General features: G+C 35.2%; 1 pseudogene; it reads right to left on the bottom strand.

The window, feature by feature from the left end:
• LOC125184060 (protein transport protein Sec24D-like) overlaps positions 1-8,398 on the bottom strand; it is a 212,545-nt pseudogene that overhangs the window by 10,728 nt on the left and 193,419 nt on the right.

Below are 8,398 nucleotides of genomic sequence, written 5' to 3' on the forward strand. Positions count from 1 at the left end.
TATGCTCACGGCCTTTTATCATCTTCAGAGTCATGACCACTCCTGATAGAAAGCTCTGAGATATGTGCAGGACAGTATCAAACACTCGTGTCTCCAGTGTAATCTTCAATGACGAAGTGTTCAAGGGATGGTCTTACATGGGCATCTGACAAACTAACTCCCCACCCTGAACTGGAATTTCTTTCATGCACAGAGATCCAACAAGCACATAGGATAAAAAGATTTTTAACATATTCCAGATTATCTCAAGGATCTTGTCTCCCACTCTTCCTCACTTTGCTCCCTCTGTTTCTTAAGCCTGTTCTCCCTCTACAAATACTGTTATTTGGAATGCATTTTCTTTCTGTATGCTCTTCAATCCTTTCATGTGCCTCAACTAAGAAACACCTCGTCTACTTAATTTTTTCAGTCTGACTTCCACTGCTTTCATTTAACTGTCGACATTACTTAAATGTTAATGAAAACTGCACTAAACATATACTAAAAACTACACGAAACTACACTAAAGTAATATACTGTGATTACTACAGATCAGTAGTAATAGTACTACTACACGTTTAATACTGACATTGCAAACATGCCATATTTAACAGAATGTCAGCTGCCTACAAGATTTGCTCCCCTCTCAGATACATACCAGGGTAGAAAAATCTCACAACAAAGCAAGCTAAGAGTTCTGCTGATTAACAAAAAAGAGCTAAAGATACAACCCACCAACACTGGCTTTAGAGAGACTTTACTGTCTTGAGATTCTGGTTTGTGGTATTTCTCTGCTTAATCTAACAAGAAAAGCAGCACTGCAGTAAACAGAACTACAGCAAGTAAAGTCAAAACTACAAGCTGAGACTTAGCTGGTAACACCACTAGAGTTCAGTACAGGAAAAGAAAAGAAAGAATGCTACATGTTCAATCAGTACAACACATTCCTGTTCATATAGTAAACCCAGATATCAATGTAAGTTTTTCAAAAACCGCCAGCAATTTTAAAATTAACTTTTGGTCACCTCAAAAATGCCTGTATTGTAAATTTTGTCATTTTTTGTACTTTCTTGGTTTTACCTGTCAACATGCATAGCTTCTTGAAAACTGCAGTATGGTACATTAAGCAAAACACACGTATGTTTCTTTACCTTGGAAGCTTATCTAGCAGAGTCTTCAGTTCCTCACATATGAGTTTAACTAGGCCACTGTTTATATTTCTGTATGATACATCAATCATGAAGATATAAGCTGGTGGATTTGGAGGCTTGTTATTCTACGGAAAAAAATATTCACAGGGAAAATTAGACAGTGTCCTGTTATGTCAAAAAGATTTACAAAACGTACCATAAGGCAATCTAAATACTGTGTTTAGTCATTTGAAAAATGCTATGAATTAGAAAGAGTAATTATTACAGAAAGATGGCATGTATTGGGTAAGCACCATTCTTGCAATAAAACTGTACTACTGGAAAATAGATCCTAATAGAATAAAATATGTAAAGGGTAACAGTTTATTAGATAAGACGAAACACTAGCATTTTCTGTTGGAATTCAAGTGTTTAAACAAATTTGTTTCTGTATTCCATATATGCTTACGCAATACCATTTTGTTAACAGGAATGCTTAAATTCAGTTTTTGTTAACATTTGCCTCTAAAAACTGTTAAGCAATTTCTAACCAATCTGGAAACAGAAAATGTGACTTAGGTACTGAACTAGAATTAAAATACTTCAGTCCTTAGTAGCACTAAGTGTTCGTCTGCATCCTCTCTGTCTTGCTTTCTCATGCCCTAGTACGCTCTGGACAGATAAGAAAACTGTACTTTCAGGAATAAGCTGATTTTCTGTAAGATAATTAAAGCACTAGAGTGTAATGCTCAATGTATCCAACTGCTACATACAGAGCAGTGACTCAGACTGGTATGGATTCCTTTTGGCACAGGTTCTTAGCCACAGTTGTACATAAGAGACATATAAGTAGCATACATATTGTGATATACGCTACTGACCAACCTTCTGTAACTAACAAGATGATGACTGTTTTATTTTGTTAATAAACAAAGCAATGTAATGCTTACAGATGTACCCAGGAAGATCATATAGAGTGCACATAGTACTCTATCATCATGGGCCTAGCCATACACTTAAGTTCAGTTTTTCTAATTTTCATTAAGATGAGTAGTGGTCATTACCTGGTGTCAAATTCAGGACAACTTTTCCATTATAGTTATAGATGCTATTTCACTGCCTTCATATAGAGACTTCTGACCACTTACCAAATTATACTAATTACAAATAAACCGCAGAAAACTCCACCTAAGAAAAAATCATCTAATCCTTGAGTTATGACTTATTCACAGTCATATCCTTGGAACACATAAAATTAAACATTATACCCTTGATCTCACTTCATTTGAATTATGTAAATCAAGATTAACTCTTGTCAACTAAAACCAGACAGTATTTTTAAAACCTGTTCTGTTTTCTGTATTTGGATTCTAGTTTCAAAAAACATATCAAACACTACTTTCTGAACTCTCATAGCACATCACTATTTATAAAGAATTCCTGCATAATTTCTGACAAATATATGGCAGAAATGAGAACTTGTGCTCTTGCCACATCCGCTTAGCAGGAGCACAATAATGCAAAACAGCTGCTATTTGTTAACATTTTTTGTAGCTGTTCATCCTTGTCATTTGATAAGCGCAAAAGGAAATGGCTTTTCAGTTCTGGTCTTAAACTGATTTATAAAAGAACTAAACTTTTCTAACTTGGAGCAAAATGAGAAAATAATTACAAAATAATGTTAACTTCTCTAAAATTCAATGACTTAACGTTTCCAGTGTGAGTGTTGATTTTATCAGAGATTTATTTTTTGTAACATTCTGCTGAATCTATGGAACAGGTCTTTGCAATAAGAAGACAAACCATGCTGGATGGCTTATCACAGAAGCTTCCTCATTTAAACTGTATGGCAAATTCACTGCACTGAAAGCAAGACTGTGATGATGAACACAGGGTTACACATAGAGAAAAAGAACTGTGAAAATGGCATGGAGCTATTCAGTATACACATTTTCAAAAGCTTAGCTGCAGAAAGCAGCAAAGCTACAGCGAGGATCCCACGCTATTTCTATAATGCCCCACTACAGCCACTGAGTTCTCTCCTGTCCTGAGGTCTAATGCAGATGTCAATGGAATCTCTAAAGGCAGTCTCAGGGATTTCACTGGACTTTGAAGCAGTACCCCTGTGAGAGGCCAGAATTAAACAACCTGTTCATTTCTTTGTACGCCAGCAATAATCAGAAGGTCTGAGGAAGTTACTTGTACCTACTTCAAGGCTTTGTTGGATTGAACCGCCTTTCCTAATTTTATCATATCCACATTCCACTGATGGAAAGAAAATTCCACCCACTTTCAGAAATGACCAAAAAATATGTCCATGCCGTGGGCAGGTGAGGTCACGCTAGGAATTTTGAAAAATTTTGTAAAAAAGTTTGAAAAACTTAAATAATTTGTGCTTTGGGAAGTACAAAATACAGTTATCTAATAAAATCAACTACAAATACTTCCAGTGGCTTGAGTAGACTTTGGACCAAGTTCTTAACTAATTTAGTATTAGGACAGAGAACCCATTCCATTATAACTTACTGGTCAGAACACTAAAACTACTCATGCCAAGAAAAGATTCAAATTCCCATGCTAAGGTTTGAAAAGCTGAGAAGACAATTCAGGTGCATGTCTGTCTGCAAAATTAGTAAGTCATGCAGCTAAAAAGCAACACCACATCACAGAATTTGAACTATAACTTCTGAACATCCTCTAAATGTTTCCAAGGACCAAACCAGCACCTCAGTTGAAGACTTGTGAACCATGACTTTGAGACACTATTTATTACTGTTAGTTGCTAGTCTCAGCACAAAAGAGCAAAACGTTATTGTAAGCTTAAATCCTCCACATCTGTACATTTTCTAAAATGTTCTTGGACATTCAGCTTGGATATTCAGCTTATAAGTGCATTTACTCTAACATAGGTATTTAAAGGATTTTGTTTGTGTTGACATAAAATCATAAATTATTTTGTGTATTGGAAATACTCACTCGGCAATAATCTGAAGTAGCAACGTATTCCTATGATCCCAGAGATAGCTCAGGTCTTTCATAATGGTCTACCCATCAGCCAATGTAGTCCAGATGTTGAAAGAAGAGTGGCGGGACTAAAAAACAATACAAGAGCAGGAAAAAAAATGTTTACAGTGTGGAGAGGAGCAACCCAACAACTCCTTTCAATAGTTACCAAGTGGTGACATAGGCACCTCTGTTATTGATCAAGGAGGTGTGTAAACACTTAGGTTATAATGCTTTTTCTTCACACTGATTTAAGAAAACAAACAAACCTCACAACATTCTAGTAATGTCAGCTCCTCTTGTATTTGGAGAATATGGCATATTCCCTCATGAATGTCAATTTTCTCCTATCTCTACTCTTGTTAAGCTTGAGTAGGTAAAACTGACCCAGGTTATTTCCACAGGCAGGAGTCTGCTATCCTCAGGCTACAGATTAAATGATGGTTATTTTGTTAGAAAGATTAGAAAGATACCATCTACTCAAAGCTTAATTCACATCACCGGAGTTAAAAACAGCACTTTTCCTAAAGCCTGTGCTGCTTTGTGCAACATTACGACTTCACTGGAAACAGCTCTGCAATGTTCACAAACCTGGCCTACTGTACAGCAAGCTGCCTTCAGTCCATCACATCGGGAACCTTCTGTAGCTGTAGATAAAGGATGTAGAACTCCAAAGCAAGCATTAAGAAACCAAGTTGTTTTCCTCCACCAAGTTACAGGCAGCTAGTCTAATGGCTAGTCACACTAGGAAGAGTCACCTCTGGATTTTAGCTTTTTTCCTCAATCAATACACACTTAGAATGTTATTTTTTATATTTCTGCCTGTTAAAAGCAGGGGATGCAGAGTATCTACCTAGTTTTTGGGGCATTTTAAGGTCTCATTAATGTTTTTAAGTGCTTTCCAATTTAGATAAAAGACACTACGGATACAAAGCATGATTGAAAATGATACTGCAATTGAAATGTCTTTCTTAAAATGTTCATAACACATTCAAATTTCTCTTTATGAGAGCTTAAATTGCTAACAAACTAGGAAATTTGTTATCTGCTATGCTTGCACAAACATCTGAGCCCCAGGCAGAAAAGAAGTTGGAATGAGCCTGTCAAGGTTCATGTTTCAGAGTTGAAAAGATTACTGTATTAGGGAAAGCACTATACCACTGTGATCCAGCTGAGGAAATCCAACTTGATACAAATGTCTAGAAAGGCTACTTCTGGCAAAGATCTGGGATTTAGCCAAGAGCACAAGAACAGTTATGAGTCACATGCAGCACACTTGAACAAATATGGCATGGTATCTTCTGTGAAAACCAACACTTGTCACAGGAAGATTAATAGGCTATTTAACCACTGTATCCACAGTCGTGGCCAGGACTAGTCTAACATGGTTCTAAATAATTCTTTGCTGAACATTTAGACTTCTTCAAGAAGTTAATTTCTCTACACAAAAGTTGCTTTTGGTTAGCAATACAAGCAGCTTTGTATCCTATGCTGACATAATATTTTAAAATAAGCTTTTGACCATAACAGACTGGACTTGGAATTCATGGTTTAGCATTATTTTTTCTTATATTTATTTTTAAACATTGAACTGAAGAAGAAGTGTTTTAAGTATTTTTACTATTTTTTTTTTAATTTGTGAAATAGCCCTTGCTACTGCATCTCACTAAACTATTTTCAAGTCAGCTAGTCAGGAAAATCATTTAAGGGATACGGTTCCTTTTTAGTTTTATGGAATTTGTATGAATCACAGATCAGAGAAATATCACTTACCATCGTTTACACAATTGCAAAATCCACACTGATACCTTCTTCCACCTTCAATAAACTGCATGAAGGGACACATGCAAGCTTTGCACCTGTTACATCAGATTGGTCCAGTCTCACCATGGTTTACAACATAAAGAGGTGTCTAAATGAAGAGGTACATGAAGTTATAAAAAGCACTGCAAACTTGAAACCAAATAAAGTGAGCTAGAAAGCTGCTGCTCAGCCTTAACACTTGTTAGATTTCACCTGACCAAGAAATGGTTGTTCAGCATTTATCCAAATTCGCCAGTACAGCTGGTTCAACCTCATAGGTCCCCTAAAGAACTTAATTTTCAAGCTCGCAAGCTCCTTATTTTGGTATTTATCAGAAAGAAATAAAGGATCCATACAAAGAGCCTACAAAACTTTGAAAGCATTGGAAGTTCAGGGCTCTAGGCTGACTTTCTCCAGCAAAGGATTTTTATAGCTCACAAGGGAGAAATCTGCTGGGGTCAGGTATTTCGCCTTCTCTATCAGATTGAGCTTTTCTCAAAGAAATTTGTTGATACTCACCAATTGCATACAGCTATCCCAAACAAGTAGTTACTAAGAAAGCTTCTAATATTTTCAATTAAATGCCCTTCCCCCTAATGCTGCTGTGTTACATGCTATACTAAGGTTTAATGCTGTTAGGGTCACCAGCTAGAGTAGAAGATTTAGAAGAAATACTAATATTTACTGAAGGAAAGAACACACAGTAAACAAATACAGTATCTCGAACACTTGTCAGCTTAATTACACTGACCATGCTTGCTTATAGCCTCTGCCAAAAACCACAGCTAATGGAAGACATTTTCCAGATGCCTCTTGCAGTAATAACTGTGCAGCAATTGAAAGATTCCTGTAATTGTAATTTATGTTAGAAAAGTCATACTTGAAACCACTGCACAAATGGAAGTTTGTTCAATTATTTGTGAAACTCTACGGAGCATAAACAAACGTGGTTTTTATTTTTTCTTTTTTCCTTACTCCCTTCAACCCTAACTAAAAATCTCTGACTGTAAGAGTAAGAAAATAAATCCAGAGTTGGGCCCCATTATAATCTCTACAAGACGAAGAATGCTGACAACCCTTGAACGCTAAAACTTTTCCACTAGCATATTCACTTATTTAAAATTATTGTCTCTTATGGAATGGACATATTTAATCTATTATATACTTTTATCTTTTATTGGAGCATAAGAGTCTTTGAATACCTAGAGAATCATACATGTCCTTCTAGCATTCACTGCTTACATGTATTTTAATGTTTATTATTTTACAGAGACAATTATTTTACTTATTTATTTCTCCAAAGGATTTGATGCTTTTTGCCGAGAACTTTGTACATACGAGTAGATTTTACTACATGGGTTTTAAGTGATTCCTCCCGCTCCACTGAGGTAATACATTGCTTCATGTTCTTTCTTCTATGAAAATTGAGTTTAACACAAATTAACACAATGTCAGCTGGCAAATTATCAGGGTCATTTTGCAGACACGAGAGCCTTGGCTATAAAACCTGCACACTAGCCACAATAACTTAAGTTTTAGAACTTCTGGATTTTGTTCATTATTCGGCAATTTTCTGATTATCATTCTGCTGTATTAATTTAATGAGGCCTGAATCTGGCTTGCCATAATACAGTATCTGAACAGGTAGGGAAAAAAAGACACCCTTACACAACATCCGATGCATTTATACACATTTTTTAGTGATTTTAAACCCTGTTCTAATACACTTAATGTTATTCAAGAGCAAAGAAAAATTACCCTCAAATGATCATATTTTGAAATACCTTATTAAAATTAAGATCTTTACCTATAAAGCATGAATAAGAAAAATCATAAAAATAAATGCCATAAAGTTCAGAGCCTAGGTATCAACATTCTTATACATACTTAATAAATTACCTTTTTAATGACAGCAGAAATAAAAATATAATTTTTTTTCATTGTCTTTCCATTTCTGGAGTGGAAATATTTATCTTTCGTCTCCCTTTAGCTTCATTAAAAAATTTACTTATTACAAAGTCTTTTTGTAATGCAGTTTTAGAGCCCTAGTAGCCTAAGCGTTACTAAGATCTGCACGTATGTTTAACTTTCTGCATCAAATGGTCTTCTTGAAGTCACTGAGACTATGTGCAGTGCATGAAGTTATAATATGCTGTCAAGTTTTACAAAAACTGTATTCCAATCTTATGTAGAGAAATAAAAGATAAAATATCAATACAATCATACTGCAGAGGCTGGCTATTTTTAGTTTCTAATAAACTTGCAAAAACTTTAAAACAAAACAAAACCCAAAATCAATGAAGTTAAGCCTAACCAAGAAATGCATGCAATAGACTAAAGGATTTTGTCTAACAGAAAAATCTTGAAAAAAAAAGCCCTGTTTTTTGATTTCTTAACGTGAAATGTTCATTTACCTTTCAGTATTTTCTTAAATTAATTTAAACCATTACATCACTAATGAACATATCTAATAATAAACCATT

Source organism: Anser cygnoides, chromosome 4 (assembly GCF_040182565.1).
Source record: "Anser cygnoides isolate HZ-2024a breed goose chromosome 4, Taihu_goose_T2T_genome, whole genome shotgun sequence".
NCBI lineage: Eukaryota > Metazoa > Chordata > Aves > Anseriformes > Anatidae > Anser > Anser cygnoides.